The sequence below is a fragment of the Rhincodon typus genome, chromosome 30, assembly GCF_021869965.1.
Source record: "Rhincodon typus isolate 14 chromosome 30, sRhiTyp1.1, whole genome shotgun sequence".
Classification (NCBI taxonomy): Eukaryota; Metazoa; Chordata; class Chondrichthyes; order Orectolobiformes; family Rhincodontidae; genus Rhincodon; species Rhincodon typus.
The window spans coordinates 15094695-15114488 of record NC_063361.1 but is presented as its reverse complement, the minus strand read 5'-3'; the positions used below and the strand labels follow the sequence as shown (position 1 = coordinate 15114488).

The window sequence follows — 19794 nt, the reverse complement described above, 5'->3', positions numbered from 1 at the left end:
GGAAGAGAATCCAGCAGTGTTTTATCTTTCCATGAGATGTGAATGAGACTGGAAAGACCAACATTTGTTGCCCATCCCAAACTACCTTTGAACCGACTGCTATTTCAGAGGGCAGGTAAGACTCAGCCACCTTACTGTGGATCAGTCGTGTAAGCCAGACCAGATAAACACAACAAATATATTTTCCTAAAGAGCAGTAGTGAACCAGATGGAGTTTTTATTACAATCAATGTTTCATGATCACCATTACTGAGACTATCTTTATATTTCAGATATAATAATTGAACTCAAATTACGCTAGTTACTATGGTGAAATTAACCTATATCTCTCAGCTATTTATCTGGTCCTCTGCATTATTAGTCCAATGATATTACTAGCGTGCTACCATCTCCCCTTTTCCCAGCACCTTACAGCAGTTACTGTCATTAACACCGATAATTATATGTGCCAGAATAGACACATCCATTCAGAGATCTTAGTGGGAATTTGCTTCCATCTTGTTCCTAGACCTGTGGATGTGTAAGATTGCATTAACCCACTTACCGAACTTCATTCTCAGCTTCATTGTCAGAATATCATGTCCTACTACCCTGTCACCTGCAGTGGCTTTCCTTACTTCTCCTGTATCATTATTTGTGTCCACCCACAATAATCTTTCCTTTCCTCCTCTTATTTATTATCTACATATTGCTGCTTAGTGATTACGTGAGGCCCAACCAGACTGTTTACCAACTTGGTGACCTCAAGATGAATTTCTGACCAAATATTCACACAGCCTGTAAATCTGCCTACCTCTGTCTCAGTTGCATCACCTGACTCTCTTTCCTGCCTCAGCTCATCTTCTGAATCTCTCATCTATGCCTTTGATACCTTAAGTTTTGACTATTTCAATGCAGCCTCCTAGGATCAACTTTCTGTAAACTGAATGTCATCCAGAGCTCTGCTGTCCGCCTACACTGGACAGTGTTTACAAATGCTTCAAGTTTTAAATTCTCATCCTTACTTTCAGATTTCTCCATGGCTTCACTTTCACTATTTACATATTCTCATCCAGCTCTACAACTCTTCAGGATATCTGTGCTGTCTAATTCTAGCCTCTTGCGACAATAGGATGTTGACAGTGACCCTGAAGGTATCCCCTCAGAAAGTGTAGTAGACTAGATTGTCTTAGAAAAAACCTTCATTGAATAGTCAGAGAAACCCAATTCATTAGGATCTATCATATCCAGTCATGAGATGGTACATATTTACTTCTTCAAGTATGCAATGTCACAAAATGCAGCCTTGTAGTGTGACTCAAATCCTGAGAACATTATTTATTTAAAAAAGATTGCATTTATAAGGCTATGACTGGCTGGCTTCACAAATACATAGGTTCTGTGGCCCCACGAAAGTGCTCCGCCATTCAATAAGATTATTATATCTTAATTTTAATTTCAGAATTTTAAATATCAAATTAAATGTCCCAAGTTGAACAAACACATAAAAATATCAAAAATGGCCATGACTGGTCAGTGATTCCCAGAAAGCTGTGAGCATCGAATGAGGCATATCTCATAGCTTCTCGGTATATATTCACGTATATAGGAGGTACATGATCATTAAAATCTGTAAGAAAAATATTAAAATATTTACTTTAAGTGTGATTTTGCTGTAGGCCACTGCATTGGCCTCGGTGGCTTTAGTACAGCTGACCCTATTCCCAAACGATACTTGATCTAACTGAAACAAAATAATTCTAATGGAAGATTATATTCTTACAGGAGGTATGATGAAGACTCTCCAGAGACGCCCACTAGCATCTAAAATTGGCTTATCTATAACGTATGAAAATGTCATTTGGTAGATTTTAATCTATGTTGTAAAGGTAAATGCATGTAAATAAAAGCTCAGAAATGCTTTACTTAGAGAATAAGTCCTCCACTCTGAGTCATGAAGCATTAATCATTCAGAATAAGAATCAGCTTCAACAACTGATATTTGCTGAAAATAATTAATATGGATTTTCCTGATTTGCATTGATATGAAAATCTAAATAGAGTGAAGTGCATAAAATGGTTGGTTTTGAAATTCTGAGGAGTCTGAATACAAATTATAATAATTTAATCGGACATTTTAGATTTGAAATGTCCTATCAGATCAACTGTTTTAACATTTTTGTCTCTCTACTGTTGATGTATCATTGCCACCTAGTGGATGAATAAAGCAGCAGATAAACCTCACTAAAAATAAAATGATAATTTCAGTAACTTCGAATTAACATTCTCTCCTGTAGCTCACCAAAGATGTCATTAATTATTTTAATTTCATTCCAGTGTAATACCAAATACTATTTACTACAGGTTTTCATAAAGCAGGTACTAATGCCAGGTAGTGAGCTGATAGGCCCTTCACATTGTAGCATGTTTGTTGACCATCACTTTTTTCTCTTGGCCACAGGTCCTTAGAGCAGTAAGCCGATAGTAGATGCAATGACATGCTTCATGGGCAGTGAGCTAGCAATGAATAGGAGCAAATATCTCCAGCCATAAAATTGGCAATATGCAACAGGGAAGTCTCATTACCAGTGAGCAGCAGATGTCATGCAGGCATGAGCTTGGAGCTATATAGGACATGTGTCATGAGCCCAATAAGTGTACATGACAGCCTACTATATGAGCAGTGAGCCAGTGATGTATGACAAAGAATGCCCAATAAGCAGCACACTACATTTGCCATGATCATAGCCATTTGTTTGCTCCAGGGAGGAGTCAGTTCCAACTGTAAAAACACAAGTATATAGCTGTTGCTATAAGATAACGATTACCTCAGCCACTGGGTGTGCTTCAATTTGCAACATGATGGACTTGACACACTGGAAAAAGCTGTGTGGAGGATCTTGTTGTGCAAATAAGTCAATCATAACATAACGATTCACAGAATAGCCTAATTATAAATATTTACAAGTAACAAAAATATACTTGTACTCTTTTAGATTTTATTCTGCTTTCTGAAGTTTGTTCTTCACCTCAAATGTCTCCCTAGCTTTTAACCCCCACCACAATCACCAACCACACTCTGCTCCTTCAGTACTGTTTCCATGTTTTCGGCAAAGGCTGCACTTACAGCCACTATCTGCCCTGCTTTCTGAAGCTGCTTTTGAAGCAATTGAAGATTAAATAAGTCTCCCCAAATCCCATTCCTTCAACCATCATTGCACTGCCCCAGTCTATTCCTTCAGATCACTGCCTGTTTTCTTTTGACCCCTTGAAGTATTTTTAAGCATCTTTCTGTACTAGAAGAATGCTACAGAACCTAAGTTGTTACTGTGAAGATATAAAGCAGGATTTTCTATTCTGAGGTTAAAAAATAGTGCTGGCATGTTAAAATTAATCATGTCCACCATGGCCCAGGGTGGGTCATTGTGTAATTTTGTGCTTTTCACATTATTGCATAAGCAAGCGAGATGTTGTGCAAGCCATTGGCAAATCATATGGGACAATTGGGCAGGAAGATCTCAACCCTGGCAGGTCCTTCCAAGGTTGAAGGTTTTGGCGTATATTGAAAGGCTACCTGGAGGTCATCAGGATCAACACAGCAGCTTGTGTTGTTTGCCCCTAACCAGCTGATAGATGTCACAAAATAAACAGAAGCTCTCCCAGCAGTTCACTGTCACCTCCTTAGAGATTCTGCTGCATGCCATCTGGGCAAAAAGAGGTTTCTCTGCTTGGCAAATGGCACCAGAAGGTCCTCCCATCATACCCGTCCAGCCAGGTCCCAGGCAACTGTACAGGATAGTTACTGTCATTAGTTCCCATTTCTGCCACCTTCAGCAGAATGCCACCACCAGACACAAGTTGCCCTCCCCTCCTTTTCAGCCTTCTGTAGGGACCTTGGTCTACTCCTCCTCCACTTCCAAAACTCCCCCACACCATCTTCCCATGCAATCGCGTAATACCTGCCCATTTATGTCCTCCCTCCTCAATATCCAAAGCCCCAAACACACCTTCCAGGTGCGGCAGTGCATTATCTGCACTTCGCTCAGTCTAGTTTACTGTTTGTTCTGCTCACCATGTGGTTTGCTCTGCATGGGGAAGATGAAACACAGACTGGGTGACCACTTTGCATAACACCTATGTTCTGTCTGTAAAAATTTTTTTGAGCTTCCTGTTGCCTGCCACTTCTAGATATCACTGTGTAACCTGCCAACATTTGTCTCAGGCTTGCTGCACAAGCTGGAAGAACAGCATCTTATTTTCTTCTCGGGGACCCTGCAACCTTCTGGACTCAATGTTGAGTTCAATAATTTTAGGGCCTAAGCACCTTCTCCTATGCCCTTACCCCAACCTACACACACCTGGCCTTGTCACCATATGGGCTGCTGTCATAGACAACCCATTATCAACTACTTGTGATTCCCATTAGCAACAATTGATTCTCCCAGGCTGACTTTTACCCATTCCTTTGTCTACCCAATTGCTGTTCTCTCTCCCTCTGGGTTCCATCTCCACCTATCTTTAACTCATGTCCCTGCCTCCACTCGATCTTCAGCATATATATCAACCTTTTCCGGCCTACGAGCAGTTTGGAAGAAGGGTCGCTGGACCTGAAACATAACACTGTTTTCTCTCCACTGATGCTGCCAGACCTGCTGACTATTTCCAGCAACTTCTGTTTGTATTTCTGGTTTCCAGCATCTGCAATTCTTTGCGTTTTTTTCACCAATTACTTATTTCTCTTCCCCTCCACAGGCACATGAGTCCACAGCCCCTCCCCATCAGCAGCACACCTTTGAGAATGAAAGTTGTGGTATTTCAGAGGTCAGACCAGTGAAGCAGTCACCTGCACCCTGTATTAGCACAAAGATAGTTACCCTTGAGCATATATTAGCTGGACCTGTGTAAACAAACTAGCACTCACGTCACTAACACAGAGCCATAGTTAACGGAGACAGAAACATCCAATGCCTCAGACACTCAAAAGCCTGAAGTGGTAATTATTATTGGTGCAGATTCAATAGTCTAAAGGGCTTTTCTGCACTGTATGACTGCCAGAGAGCAGGCGCCTGCTGAGACCCATGCAGAAACAAGTCACTGTACCTGGTCTTAAATGACATTAATCTACAGAGATGGTTTGGGAATGCCAGAGCTCCTTGCTAGAATGAAGTGTAAGATAGTGGAGTCCATTTACCTTTTGACTAATACAGTGGTTGCAACACATGAATGCATGGCTGTCGCTGTGGTAAAAGGTGACCCAGATCCAGCAGAGCCCTCTGTAGCTATTGGATGTGCACTCTATGCTGCACTTCATTTGCTGTTGTCATGGATACTCAGCATCAATAACAAGGCGGGAGAGGTCATAGTACTTGGACCTCATTCTGGATGGCCCTGCGTCTCAAGGAGACAGGGATGTGCCAGCAGGCGCTCACCAGGAAGTGTAGCACCAACAGGCACCCCGGTAGCTTCATCTCAGGACACTTGCCCTGCCCTTCTACCTCTCTGATACTAGTGACCCCATTGCTTGCAGCAGCTAAGGCAGAGGAGATTCTCAGCAGGCTGGGGCCCTTTGGGCACAGAGCTTCCAAAAGATATCTGCTAAAATCTTCAAAGTCACCAGGGTATACTCATTGGCAGACTGCTTCTGTCCCAGCTGCAGATATAAAGACAGCACCTGGATTGACTAAAAAAACCTTATAAAGTACATCGATAAGCAATGTATATTCTCTGCACTTGCACATGAAGGTCGAGGTAATGCCATCATAGAAGTTATTTTTATGCCTGGTGAAGTCCCCAACGAGCATGTGCCCTATGTGATTATTCAGAGCAATGTGGCTTGTGAGGGCAGCTCTTTGCCACTGACATCACAGATGCTTGTAGGCATCTAGTACTGCTGGATTACCCAGAACCCCTTCCTATGCACAGTAATCAGCCTGACCAACTTTACATTGCTGTCCCCACAAAGTATATACATGGAACATGAACTCCTCAAGGCCTGGGTGTCTATGACCACCTTAACTTTCTACTGTCTGGTACTGCTACATGCAACAACCTCCATAGCAAATCCTAGATGGACAAACATAGTAGAAAAGCCTTACAGGGGCTCCCCTGCCACCTCCAGACACCAGGTATGAGCTTTGTAGACATGCCTCTTCAGTGGGAATTGAAGGCACCTTCTTAACATTGATTGATCATTGGACCCCTGATCACTGGAGTGGCCTTTCAGTTGGTCAAACATTCCAGCCATCAGCACCACCCCTTCCAGAAAAAGATGTTTGTTACTTCTCCCACTTTGGGTGTGGCCTTCTGGAAAACAGAAGGGCTTTGGGCACTACATAGTTCATTTTTGAATCAAGGTGGTGAGGTTCAACATTTTGTTTGCACCATATAGGTGCAGCTTCCTTTCTGAGACCCATGTTATGCTCCCATTCTACCCCTCGCCATTGTTTCACTGTCCGTGTTTTCTGATAACCTCGTGACACCTCCCCCACTTTGAGACTTCTTCCACCCTATTCCATCAGATCCAACATTCCTGTGTTCAGATTCCCCCCAAGACTGTAAACATTCTCTCAGCTAGCCAATACAACCAAACAAGTCCTTCAAGTTACTCACGGACCTCAACAATGACATAGACAGACCCTACTACCCTTGAACTCCCTTATAATGACATTTTGGATTGACAGAGGCCCATCCCCCAGAATGAATTTGTAAGATGCTCCTGACTGATGGACCACTAAGGTGTGAACTTTATTTTGCTTGATTTTCAGGACTGACCGTGACCAATTCCTGAACTGAAGGGGTGCCAAGCTGCAGACTTGAATTGGACTCTCTGCCTGACCAGTGTTCTCTTCAGCTGCATGGCTGTTCAGCTATTCTGAAGTTTCACTGAGGTTCCATACACGCCAGTCAGCATGCTGACACATTGACCTCTGAAAATCAAAAATAACATGCCTTATAACCCAACAGGTTATGATGCCTACAGAGATCACATCATACACGAATGCTTAAAGAAGCATGCCTGTGTAATATCTGGTATGTCTGAGTGTTAAATTTTGTAGAAAATGTTCCTTAGAAATGCCGTGGAACTTTTTAATATTAAAAGAACTTTCCAAATTGCAAGTTGTTGATTTGTTAAATGTACCTGTGTTTTCAGTACAGTGTGCTCTGTTTTAATTGTTAGCCACAGCTCAGTTGGTAAAACTTGGCTCTGAGTCAGAAGATCATGGATTCAGCTCACACTCTGGGATTTGAGCAGAGAAAAACCAAGGTCGACAATCCAGTGAAATACTGATGGAGGATTGCAGTGTTGGAAATGTCACCTTTGGAATGAGACGTTAAACTGAGACTCCATCTGTTCTCTCAGGTCGATGTAAAAGTAATCATTATTTCTTGACGTTCTGGCCAATGTTTTTCCATCAATCAATCATAAAAACAAATTATGTGGTCACTGTGGGAGCTTGCTGTGCACAAGTTGCCTGCAGCTATTACAGTGATTGTATTTTAAAAATACTTATTTGGCTTTAAAGCTCATGAAAAACTGTTAAAATGTAAGTTTTTTTTGATACAGAGCAAGACGCATTAGGGATCGTCAATCAATGAGTACCATAACAGAAGTAACAACTATTGCCACCCAATGAATGAGACAGCAACTTAAAACAGGTGGGAATATGTAACTTGAAGGAAATATTATAGCACAAATTATGACTCAGAAGTTTTAGCCTTAACTAAAGGTGTGAATCGTTTAGAGGAATGAGGTATATTACATGTAAAGGGTTTACCTAGAGGTAAACTTATGTTTCGTCTAGTAGTTTTGTCACATAAATTAACAATATTAGCATGTTCTTGAGCTTTGTTTTTGCATTAAATACATTGTACTGATTTCATAACTCACTTCATCATTTGTCATTTTTGTAATATGTAACATTAAAATCCAACTAAATTCTTTTGGCCTGTATATGTATTCATTTAATCACAAGTAATTGTCTTTCAGAAAGGATAAGACAGTGTGGTGGGGCCCTTGTGGTGCAATGGTGATGCCTGCATTTTATCCCTGAGCCAGGGGACCTGGGTTCATCTCCCACCTACTCTACAGGTGTGTCATAATACATCTGAATAAGTTGATTAAAATGTCTAAGACAGTGTAAGAAACTCCCACAGATTCTTAACATAATGTGGCAAAAGGCTAATTGTTGACCAAACCAAAAACCACAAATGTCAAAACATATGAAGGGAGATTCAATCTTCTTTTAATAAATGAACATGACCAGAGCAACTGAGATAAAGGCTGAGATGTGGCAATTCTCCCTTTTGCACCTGTGAAAATAATTCAGATTCACTTGAGCTTCGATGTAGGTAAAAGCACCTCATCTTCAGTCCATTAGTTAAATATGCATTCACATTCACTATCTGCATTTTTAGGCTGAAACTACCTAACAGGTTTTTAAGGTCTGATCAAAATTAATGAAAGAAGACACGTGCACTTTGTTATAATGCGAATTTACTAGCTTAACCTTTTTAATACTTTTTTATCAAGATGGCGGTGGAGTAGGGAGCTTTCTCTTTATTCCTTCTTTTTAGTTTTGTTCTTTTTATTTTTTCCTTCTTATTTCTTTATTTTCTTTTAAGCCTAGAAAGTGACTGATGAAGGAGGATGAGCCAGATACAGCATTACTCTGACTCAGGGTCTCCTGGCGAGCAATGACCGGGTCCTGGGATGACTACCCACGGCCTGGACTCGCAGGCTAGGCTGAGGCTCCAGGTCTACAGCTAGGCCCAGATGCCTGAAGGAGGAGAAAGGCAGTCTCGGCCCAGAGTGGCGGTCTCCCTGTGTGGTGGTCTCTCGGTGTGGTGGTCTTGTTCCAGCATGAAAGTGTTGTCCCCATGTGGAGGTCTTCATCTTCGGCATCCAGGTATTTCAGTGGCCTGGCAAGCGGACTTGTCCAGGAGTGGCGGTCTTGGCCCAGCATGGTGGTCTTCTTCGGTGGAGGCTTTTGTCCTAGTATCCAGCAGCTTGGCATGGTGGTCTCATCCTGGCTGAGTCTTCAGGTTATTCCGTCATTGGCTTTCTCCTCGCCCAGGAGGCATTAAACGAACTGTGATGAACTTTGTCTTAATTTTACGTTTAATTCTCATAATGTATAACTTCTGCCATTGATGTAGGCATCATGGTGTGGTAACTTATAAAACTTTTCACTGTATTTTTCATGTAAAAGTGACAATAAATGTCTATTCTGTTAATATATGTTCAAGACATTTTCAAACTAATGAGTGAATGTATTCGCTTAAACTACGTAATAGTTTATTTATATACACAAACAAGTGAGTCTCACACTGCCTTCTATCTGCCAGGGATGGTGGCACTTGGAGCTCTAACTCAGATTCCATGACACTGGTCTCATGAACCCTGAAACAATGGTGAAAAGTACAATGAGCGGGGAAAAGTTCTTAATATTAACATAATTGTGAATCCAAAATTGTGTGCTGAATCTCCATTTCATTATGACTGCAGTACTTTTTCAACCTTCAAAACAGGCTGAAAAACATATCCAGGTGGCCCCATGTAACTGCACAACAGGACAGTTCTCTCAGGCAATTCAGTTTTATATGGTCAAAAGAGGCTGTTTTTCATGTACGTTTCCATTTCCCTTCGATTGCCATGAGCAATTAACCTTTAATGCTTAACTCTTAGTGATCTGGTTTGAGGATATTTTTGAAGGCCAACACTAACTACCGTCTATACCAAGGGGACTAGAATTCCATACAATAGACTATAATGGGATTTACATTATGCAATCACAAGAATAAAAGATGAAATATGTTTACCTCTGGCACTTTGAGCTTATTTCTTTTTATAGGTTCATGTAATATGAGTGATGCTGTTATCCTTACCAAATTGCCATTGAGAAGGTGGTAGTGAGCTGTTTTCTTAAACAGCTGCAGTCCATCTGGTGTAAAAGAGAGTTAGAAGTTTCTGACATTGAGACTGAGGGAATAATGATATAGTTCCAAGTCAGGATGATGATGATTTGGGGAGGAATTTGTAGATGGTGGTATTCCCATGTATGCTGGACCTTCTAATGGTATAGTTTGCACATTTGGAAAGTGGTGTTAAGGGAAGGTAAGCATGTTCCTGAAATGCATCTTGTAAATGGTACCACAAATAGATTTTCCTTTTATTGAATAAATTCAGCAAGGCTCATTGTAGAGATTTAACAGACAAGAGTGCGGGTTGGAGATTGCTTGAGAATAGATCTGAAGACTCTCATACAAGATACCAACACCTATTTTTGTCGGTACTGATCTTCTGTGCATTTCAGCCATTTTCTATTTTAGGCTGAGATCTTCCAGTGTCTGGATAGTAATTCATGAAATACTAGGCTGATTAAAATCAGTTTTAATTCTTGGAACAATAAGACTGACCGCACAGCCTCCCAATGAGCCAAACTCCACACTACCCAATCTTTCACAGCTTATCACCCTGCCATAAAACTCTTTCTTATCTCACCTGGAGCTGAAATCATTTCATCCCTGGCAGGAATAGGACCTTAAGTGGTCATTAATTGATGGTAAGGTAGGAAAGTGGAGCTTGGTTCTTGCTGCCCAGAACTTAATTCAGGCAGAAGTGGTAGTGTTCTGGTGCATGAACTATCCCACCTGAGTTCCCTCCTAGTCACTCCTCATTCGTGTGAGCTCTAATGAATAAAGACCTAACCTGTTTAACTGTTCTTGATGTGAACTCCTTTGTCCCATGAATGAGTCTAGTGAATCTTTTCTGAATTGTGTTTAATGCCAACATACCCTTTCTTAAATACAGAGACCAAAACTGTACACAGTACTCTTAAGTGTGGCCTCATCAAGACACTCTAAAGTTGTAACAAGAATTCACTATTACTAAACTTCAACCCAAAGAAATAAAGGCCTTCTTAATTGCCTTCTTAATTATTTGCCTTCTTAATTATTTTCATCACATGTATGCTAACTGTTTATGTTCCTGAATAAGAACACCTAGATCTCTCTGTGCTGCAGTGTTTTGGAGTCTCTTTCCATTTAAATAATAATGTGCATTTTGATTCTTCCTACCAAACTGCATAACCTCACATTTTCCTACATTAAAATCTACCTGTCAAGTTCTTGCCCACGATCTCAACCTACCTTTACCCCTTGCAAATTCTTATGTTCACATTACAACTTGTCCTCCCACCTGAGATAGCAAGAGCTGCAGAGGCTGGAGTCAGAGATAACAAAATGTGGAGCTGCAGGAACACAGCAGGCCAGGCAGCCCATTTTTGAAAAGGGGTCCCAACCGAAAACGTCAGCTTTCCTGTTCCTCTAGCTCCACACTTTGTTATCTCACACCCTCCCACCTATTGTTGTATCATCAGCATATATCAGGATAAATTGTAGTTTACATCCTCCTTCAAGACATTAATATAAATAAGTATTTGAGGTCCTTGGATGAATCCATGTGGCGCTCCACAAAGATCCTTTACTTCTAATTCTCTGTCTCTGTGCATCTATTAACCATCTACCTGTTTTAGTGTGATATTCTTCTTCAGCTCTGGTAAATGGAAACAAGTTAAAGGATTCTCTGCCACCAGCTTTTATCTCTTGCCTCTACACTCTTTCTTATACAGGTCAGCTTTTCTCATTATGAAGTTGTCGTCCCCGTGCTCACAATGTTTGAGAAGCTGCTGACCCTGCTCTTCCCCTGGTGCTGCCCTGTGCTTTTTTGCACTGTCTCAGAAGCACAGTGTCCTCTCCTTTCTTGATCTCTTCTAAGTTTCTTCTAAATTCCAATGAGTATAGACTCAATATATCTCCTCATAAGATAATCCTTCATACCCTGAATCAACCAAGTAACCTTGTCTCTACTGTCTCCAATGCCACTGTATCTTTCCTTAGATAAGGAGACCAAACTGTTCACTGTTCTCCAGGTGTCGTCTGCTTAGTGCCTTGTGTAGTTTCAGCAATACTTCCCTATTTTAATATTCCTTTCACTTTGAAATAAATACAAGTTAATTTGCCTTCCCTATTACGTGCTGAACTTGTATGCTACCTTATTATACTTGTTGTATGAAGATCCCAGATCCCTCTGTGTTGAAACTTTCTGCTTTCTTTCTCCATTTAAACAATATTCAGCTCCTCTATTCTTCCTGCCAAAGTGCATAATCTCACATTTTCCCTCATGATATTCCATCGGACAAGTTTTTATTCACTCACTCGATCTGTCTCTATCCTCTGTAGATTCTTTGTGTCATCCTCACCGTTTGCCTTCCCACCTACTTTTGTGTAATCCACAAATTTGGTGATAGCACATTCACTTTCATCATCTAAATCGTTAATAGTGTTGGAAGTACTTGTGACCCCATCAGTAATCCCTGTGGGACTCCATTAGTTACAGGTTGCTATCCTGAAAATGCTCCCTTATCCCAACTTTCTGTTCTCTGTTGATTAGTGAATCCTCTATCCATTCTAATGTACAACCCCAACACCATGGACTCTTGTTTTATTAATTAGTTTTAAACGTGGTACCATATTGAGTGTCTTTTGAAAATCCAAATGTATGATATCCACTGTTTCCCTTTTATTTAACCAACTTGTTACTTCCTCAAAAAATCCTAATAAATTTGTCAGGCGTGGTTTCACCTTCGTGAAGTTATGCTGACTGCTTGAATATGTTATGCCTGTCAAAATGCTCTCCAATACAACCTTTGTGGTAGATTCTAACAATTTCCCAGTAACAGATGTTAAGCTAGCTTGCCTGTAGTCACCTGTTTTTGAATAATGGTATTACATTAATAGTTTTTCGATCCTTTGGGACTTTTAATATCCCATGATCCAATTCTTCGAACTCAGGGAACTAAAGAACCCTAAGCTCCACTACTTACCCTAATATTTTTCGTCTAAAGTTATTTATTGTACTCTCCCTTTTTTACCTCAATTATTAAATATTTTTAGAATGCTATTAGTGCCTTCTTCTTTGATTAGCTGATGTTCGCTTTGGCCACTCTTCCTTTTTATATATGTAAAGAAACTCTTACTGTTTATTTTGATCATATTTGCTAGCTTAATCTCAAAGTTGATTTTCTCTATCTTTTTTTTGTTTATTCATCAACTCTTCCCCGATTAAACTCTAGGAATTTCTCTTCATGGCTACTTCTGCAAATTTGATTTTCCTAATTTACATGAAGATTAAAGCCACCTATAATCAATGTATTACTTTTTTATGTGCCTTCATTATCTCCTGATTTATTTTCTGTCCTAGAATACAGTTGTTGTTCGGGGGCTAAAATCTTTTATCTCCTTGTAACCATATTGCTGAAAAAAAACTATGAGATCATATCCATGAATCTCTATTTGTGCCATTAGTTCAATTATTTTGCTCTGAATGCTACATGCTTTTAAGTGAGGAGCCATTAAATTTGCCTTTTGATTTTTTTTTTCATTTTTGACTCTCTTTGCTGAATTTTTCTATGTTTATACACTCTTGTCCCTTTTTGTTCCACTTTGGGTATCATTGTCTAGTTTGGTGCTCTGCAACACTGCCTTTTTGTTTGCTTTGTTAATCTATGTATCCTTTCTCCTAAACCTTCCCCTCCTTTATTTAGCTTAACACCTTTCCTGCAGCCTAGTTATTCAATTTTCTGGAACACTAGTCCCAGCACTACTCACGTGAAGTCTACCCACCAGAACAGTTCCCTTCTACCCAGTTACTGGTGCCAGTGCCCCACTAACTAAAGCCCATTCATCCTACACCATCTTAGAGTTTCTGATTTCTAATTTAGTTCCTAACTGTTCAAAATTCTTTTATCGGACCCTATATCCAATCAATGTTTTTGGTAGCAGCATAGACAACAACAAATGGATTCCTCCCCTCTCGCTCCAAATTTCTCTTCAGCTCTGAGGAGATGTCTTTAACCCTGGCATTGAGAAGGCAACACAGCCTTCAGGATTCATGCCCACTGCTGCAGAGACAGTATCTGTCTGCCTAATGAGAATGTCCTCTGTAACTTCTAAGGTTCTGTTTTGTCCCGCAACTTGAATGGTCCCTGTACCATGGTGCCATGGTCAATTTGCTCATTCTCCACTGTAGTTCCCAGTCCCAAACACACTGTTTTCATGAACCTTGAAATTTTTGGACAATTGCAGGGGCCAAGGTTCCTCCAATGCAAGCCCCGGGTCCCCATATGTACCTCACGTCTAGTCATACCCGCTCCAGCCCCTGATTAGAGACTGAATTTAAAATAATACGATGTGTGTGACCATCTCCTCGGGCAAAATGTCCAGGTAACTTTCACCCTTTCTCTGATATGGTGCAATGTCTGCAGCTCAGACTCCAGATCTTCAACTCAGATCCAAAGTTCTTCAAGCTGCAAACACTTACCACAGATATGTCCACTCTCGATCACTTGGTGTCCAGTAGCTCCCACATACTGCAATAACAATACATCACCCATCTTGTTATCACTGTTGTGTCTTATTTATTTTAAGAATGAATTACTCTAGAATCCCTGCTTTTTACACTTTATTGTAATTCTTTTTGCACGAGTATGTATCTTAAAATTAACAAGTTATTCTAAGAAGAGAGAAAAGTGAGGCACCTAAGCACAAGCTAAAGACCTTATGATTAGGTTTAAGACCACAAATATTTGCCAAATGCTCCTAGCTATGGTAGGCCCACAGCATGGACTCGGGATCTGAGGCAGGGGTCTTTGGCAGCAGCAGTGGCATTACTTGAAGCGTGGACTCAGCAGTGGAAGATGCAGTGCCTGGAGTGAGAACTTCTGGCTGCAGAACCTTGCAGGGACCTTGCAAAAGCCCTGTATTTGTATTTTTAGACTTCGCATTCAAAAGATGAGCTATATTTGAGTAACTTCCTTTTCATTCTTTTTGTAGTCTGGAGGCTACGTGCTGACGCGGACTGGGGTGGAAGGATTGTAATTGCGAACTTTTTATTCCTTCATTTTTCTATTTTATTCCTATGATTTTGTAATTTTCTAATTTATTCCTAAAAATCTGCATTTAAGAATCTGCATCTAGGTATCTTTTTACATAAGATGCTGTTGTAAGTGACGACTTGTAGAATTTTCACTGTATTTATGTGAATACACGGGACAATAAAGCTCATTCTAATTCTAATCCTGCACACAGCAAGCTGCTTTCCCAGCACATGCATAGGTTGTGGTTTGTGACATCACTCCATCACTGGTCTCACTGCCGGTCGAGCTGTCAATCCAAGCCTTTTATTCTATCCCAATCACCTCTCATTCTGGAGAGTTTACTCTTAGTTAAAGGTTCACTCTGCCTCAAAATCCCACTTTGAACCAGATTCCCAAATATAGTCATTTGGCTTTTGTTTCAGTCAGGCCAAATCTCCACTCACACGACCATGCCACTTACTGCAATTATGTTAAAATCATTAGAGCCTAAACCCTTTGTGATGTAACTCTACAACTATACATGTTACACAAATTTATCATTAATGATCTTAACCTAGACCAATTGGTCTTTCATAATCTTTATTCAAATGTGAATGAATTCCTCAATGATATTTTGCTTACAATTTTTTTATTATTTTGCTGAATTTGACAGATATTACCTATCCCAATTTTTCTTATATTCTGTTCCAAAAGAAAAGAATCTATACATTCAGTACTATCCAGACCTAATTTATATAAGACTTAAACTTCATGAGCATTTAACTGTACTTCAAACTGTTTAATCCTGTATGTGTGTGTATGAACATTGTGTCTGATATTGTTTAAAGAACATGACATTTCTGTAAACACCTGAATCATACTGAATGAAAAAAACTTTCAACAAGTGCTTCGTCAAGTGCAGTGGGCAAAACAAGCAAATAATCCTACAGCTGGTTTGAATTTTAAATTTAAACAATGATATAAACAAATTGTATAAAAGACCTTGGAGTTGACGCAAGCACCCAGGCTAGTTAGATATATCTGCAGATGGGCTGAGAACTTCTGTTGATAAGGCATTTGAAATGCAGTGTTAGGTAGTTGTCCTTAATCTCAAACATGCAGCTTCTTACCCTGTTAATCACTAGTCTAAAGTGGCAAATTTAAATGATGCAAAATTTCTGTTAAAGAAGAGTGAGGGCAGCTGTTAGCAAACCGAACAATCTTGTGTGAAGAGTTTGGGGAAAGCTTACATTTCCTCAATTCTCTGAATTCGGTCTCTTCATCTTTATTTTTGATCACGCTCTCCAGCTATTTGTGTTACTTTGCTTATTTCTCTCTGTATTCACTGTTTATCTCAGCAATGCCCAGTTTTACTGGTATTCATTGAATATACACAGTAGCTTCAATCTTGGAAATTGGGTGCTGTTAGCTGCAGATTTTGTAGCTGTGGCTGAAATTGCTGGCTTCAACTTTTTCCCAAATTGGTAGCCTAGATCATTAATTGAGCTATTGTTCCAGGGTAAAAACCTTGGCTGTCTCAGCTAATACCTCTCTTTTACACAACCTGCATTTAGATACTACTTCAAGAAACAGTAGCACAACCAGTTGCATGGGATCTACATGTAAACAAATGAGCATGTGAAACTGTTTTAATGTCACTGTTTCCGACCTTATGATAAAACTGGAAGAAAATATTGTACAAGTCAATGGGTTCAAAGCCTCTTCCACGCAAAGCAATGGCTTCATTAATGACCTTCCCTCCATTACGAGGTCAGAACATGTTGCAGATGTACAGAACATGTGGTTAAGCCACTTATGGAATATTGCATTCAATTCTGGTCGCACTGATATAGGAAAGATTTTGTTAAACTTGAAGGGGTGCAGCAAAGATTTACAAGGATCTTGCCAGGGTTGGAGGCTTTGAGCTACAGGGAGAGGTTCAATAGGCTGGGGCTATTTTCCCTGGAGCGTTGAAGGCTGAGGGGTGACCTTACAGAGATTTATAAAATCCTGAGGGGCATGGATAGGGTAAATAGCCATGGTCTTTTTTTCCCAGGTTGGGGGAGTCCAAAACCAGAGGGAATAGGTTTAATGTGAGAGAAGAAAGATATAAAAGGGACCTAAGTGGCAAATTTTTCATGCAGAAGGTGGTGCTTGTATGGAAAGAGCTGGAGGAGGAGATGGTGGAGGCTGGTACAATTACAACATTTAAAAGGCATCTGGGTGGTTACATGAATAGGAAGGGTTTAGAGGGATATGGGCCAAATGCTGGCAAATGGGACTAAATTAATTTAGGATATCTGGTCGTCATGGATGAGTTGGACCGAGCTGTCTGTTTCCATGCTGTACGACTCTATGACTCTGTGACTCTAATTGGGGGAAAAAATGGTGAACTGAGAGTAGCATGGATTTTGCAGCTGCTCCTGAGTTGTGGGTTTCTTGTAGATTTCTTATGGTTATTATATATCAGAAGCATAAGATATGTTATTTTGAATCATTTCTAAAAACGTGTTTATCTTGAATTTTTTTGGAACTTTTTTAGTCCAAAAAAAACACGAAGGGGAGATTCTTTTTCAAATGGAGTTTGTGTGGGAGAGGCCTCCCCGTGTTTGTCAAGGTTCGATCTAAAGAAGTTTTTTTAATGTTTGAAACTTTATACTTCAAAAAAATGTTATAGGACAAAAAATATACGCATAGAAGGAGAGATTGTTTTACAAACGGAGCTTGTGGTCAGGCCTGCGCATGAATGGCTCTGGAGAGACTTTTTTTTTAACCTGAGATTGAAAGCTGACAGTTGGAGGATTTGGGGAGAAGGTTTTTTTTCATTGTTTCAGCTAAGTGCTTTTTTTTTATTTTAGATTTATATGTCTAATTTTTAAAAATCTTTTTAATGATTAAGATTAAAATCTGTGGGTAAAGAAGGGTAGTTTATTTTTATATCTAAGGTGCTATTGAGAGCATCTTCTTTTTAGGCTTAATGTCACTGAGTGCGTACAAGAGACACTGAGTGTGATGTTTAATAGATTTAGAGAAGTGATTACACATCAGGGTCAGTTAGATAGATGGGTGACTGTCAGGAAAGGTAAAGAAGGTAGTTCATAAGGGAAGGTAGTTCTCCTGTGGCTGTTCCTCTCTCAAATAAATATTCTGTTTTGAATACTGTTGAAAGAGATAGTCTCTCAGAGGAAAATAGAAGCCAGATCTTGGGTACTAAGAATGAATCTTGTGTTAAGCGGGGTTTGTCAAGATTTAGAAGAATAATCGTTATAGGGAATTCTCCTGTCAGGGGCACAGACAGGAGATTCTCCAGCAGTGAGTGTAAATCTAGGATAGTATGTCACTTTCCTGGTGCCGGGGTTAAAGACATCTCAAAACTTTTGAAGCATATTGTCAAAGGGGAGAGTGAGAAGCCAGAAATTGTTGTAAACATTGGTAGGGATGATATAGTTAGGGGAAGGGTTAAGACTTTGCAGAATTAATATAAGAAGTTAGGTAGAAGGCTATAAAACAGAACCTCAAAAGTAGTAATCTGTGGTTTACTTGCAGTGCCAAGAACTGATGAGGGAAGGAATAAAAGGATAGGGGAGATAAATCAATGGGTGAAGTGGTGTTGCAATATGCCGGAATTCAGATTCTTGGATCATTGTGGTCTCTTCTGGGGTAGAAAAGACCTGTTAAAAAGGGGTGGGTTTCACATGAACTGGAAAGGGAGCAATACTGTGGCAGGGAGATTTACTAGTTCTATTTTAGGAGCTTGTAAACGGTTAAGGAGGTGGGCTGGGAGAGTTCCTAAGTAGCAGTGAAAATAAAAAGACAACTGAGGATGGTTCTGAATCAGAAAAGAGCAAGTTAATTAGAAAAGACATCCACGAGCAAGCCAGGGAATGAGGTAACTCTGAAGAATTAAACTGATTTATTTCAATGGGAGGCGTCTTACAGGTAAGGATGATGAACTCAGGGCATATATCAGAACAAGGAATTGGGACATCATTGCTAAGACATCATAGCTTGGCTGAGGGAAAGACAGGACTGGCAGCTCAGTGTTCTGGGTTTTAGATGCTATCAGAAGGATAGAAAGGGAGCCAAAACAGAACAGAGAGTGGTGTTTTTGATTAGGGAAAACATTACTACTGTAATTAGAGGAGGTATTTCTGAGGAAATATCCAGTCCAGTGAAAACATCTGGGTGGAAATCAGAATTAAGAAAGGGATGATCACCTTGATTGCTTTGTACTTTAGACCCCCTCCCACCCCTCAACAGTCAGATGGAAATTGAGGAGCAAATATGGGAGACCTCAGATATATGCAAGAATAATAGGGTTGAAATAGTAGGGGAATTTAATTTTCCAAACATTGACTGGGACTGCCATAGTGTTAAAGATTTGGATAGTGAGGAATTTGTTAAATGTGTTCAAGAAAATTTTCTTTATCAATATGTAAATGTTCCTACTGGAAAAGGAGCAAAACTTGACGTTCTCTTGGGAAATAAGCAGGGCAAGTGACTGAAGTGTTAGTAGGGGGACACTTTGGGACTAGTGATCATAATTCTATTAGTTTTATTATAAGTTATGGAAAAGGATAAGTTCTTAATTTGAGTAAGGCAAATTTTAATGGCATGAAAGTTGATTGGAGTAGACTGTTCAGTGGGAAAAGATTGACTGACAAGTAGGAGGCTTTTAAAAGTGTGATAACGAGAGTTTAGAGCGACTATGTTCCTGTTAGAGCGAAAGGTAAGACGGGTAAGATTAGAGAACAACAGATGAATAAAGTTATTGAGATTCTACTCAAGAATAAAAAAGAATCATACATATTAGATCGAGACAACTGGAATTAAATGACTCTCTTGAAGAGCATAAAGAGTGTAGGGACATTCTTCAGTGTGACATCAGGAAAGCAAAAGG

General features: G+C 39.9%; 1 long non-coding RNA gene across 1 annotated transcript; it reads left to right on the top strand.

Annotated features, from left to right (window-relative positions):
• LOC109936237 lies at nt 1-7333 on the top strand. Its single transcript, XR_002261387.2, has 3 exons — nt 1-115; nt 6744-7008; nt 7157-7333. It is a non-coding gene; the product is annotated as an uncharacterized LOC109936237 (long non-coding RNA).
• The last annotated feature ends 12461 nt before the right edge of the window (nt 7334-19794 follow it).